Here is a 1,390-nt window from a genome sequence, read left to right as displayed (position 1 = left end):
GGTGCAAAATAGGCTCCGGCAGCAAAACATTTGGTGGGGGAGAGCAGGCAACACTGCCCGGCCGGGCAGGGCTCCGGCTATGGCGCTTCCTTGCCACCCTCCTCCTGCACTGTCCCCGCTGCCCCGGGATGCTCAGGGTCAGCCTGGTCCCTGGCACCTTGCAGCACCCCAAACACACCCCTCTGCCAGTGCTTCACACAGCTGAGCTTTGACACAGCCTGTGCTGGAGCAGAAGTGAGAAATGAAAAATAACCATAAATCAGAGGCGATGCCGACCCCGTGCAGGGCTGGCAGCAGGCGAGGGCTGCCGGTGGCGAAAGCAATCATTTTTTTTATGCGCTGCTCAGCCCTGCGCACTCCTGCATGCTCCCGCTGCTGCCGCGGGGCTGATATAACCCAGAGCCAGGAGCTGCCTTCAGCAACACCGCTCTGCGGGATGCCTTCCAGCCCTGCATGGGTTTAATTTAGTCACTTGGAGGGGAGGAGAGAAAAAAAAAAAAAAAAAAGAGATGGATATATTTTTATCTGTTGCTGAAAGATAGAAGCAAAGCTCGCCTGCTCTTGCAGCTCGGCCTCCCTGGTGCGGGGCAAATCATGCCCCTGATGCCCATCACCGGGTCGTGCTTCTGGGCAGGGGTGCGGATGCACCGTGGGTGAGGGAATCCACCTGCAGACACGTTGCTGCTCTCCAGCCCCCAGCAAAGCTGCCCCTAAAATTACTGGTCCCTAACGAAACCAGCCCTGCAGCCCGTGGGGTGCTGGGGACCCTGCTGTGCTGGCTGCACCCTGGCTTGGCCCCGCTGTCACAGCGGCGTGGCCAAATACAGACCAGATTAGGGAGCCTGGCTTGGGAAAAAAGCGAGGCAAAGCAAACAGGCGTCCCTGCCTCCGCCTCCCCTGCGGCCCCCCTTCTGAAGCTGGAGGGAAGCGCAGTTGCCAGAGAGAGCAGGAAAACTCTGAGCCTCTGCGAAGCCACGGCTTTATCTTCCCTTCTATGGCGTGAGCGGCCGCGGCGTTGAACACGGCCCAGGCAGCGGGGCGAGGAGGCACCAGACGGTCGGGATTCGCAGGGCTTGTTCTCGTTGCCGACACGGCTCACCCTGCAAACGCAGGGTGCCCCCGGCTGCCGCCGAGCCCCGGCAGCCCTGCCTACAATGGGTCCCTAGGGTCTCCAGCCTGCCCCCCGCACACATCTCATGCTGATGTGCATCCCCCTGCTATTTAATGTACCCCCTGTCCTGTGCCGGGTTTTGAGTCCAGTTGGGGGGTGGACGGATGAGACGTTGGGGCTCTCCAAGCCCAGGGGCATCACAGGAACCTCAGAAGTCCCCCGTCCCCCCCAGGTTTTACTACGACAAAGCAAAGGCTGTGCGGGGGGACTGTCCTGCCA

This window comes from Pygoscelis adeliae, unplaced genomic scaffold (assembly GCF_000699105.1).
Source record: "Pygoscelis adeliae isolate BGI_AS28 unplaced genomic scaffold, ASM69910v1 Scaffold34, whole genome shotgun sequence".
Lineage (NCBI taxonomy): Eukaryota > Metazoa > Chordata > Aves > Sphenisciformes > Spheniscidae > Pygoscelis > Pygoscelis adeliae.
Note: the sequence above shows the minus strand (reverse complement) of the source record.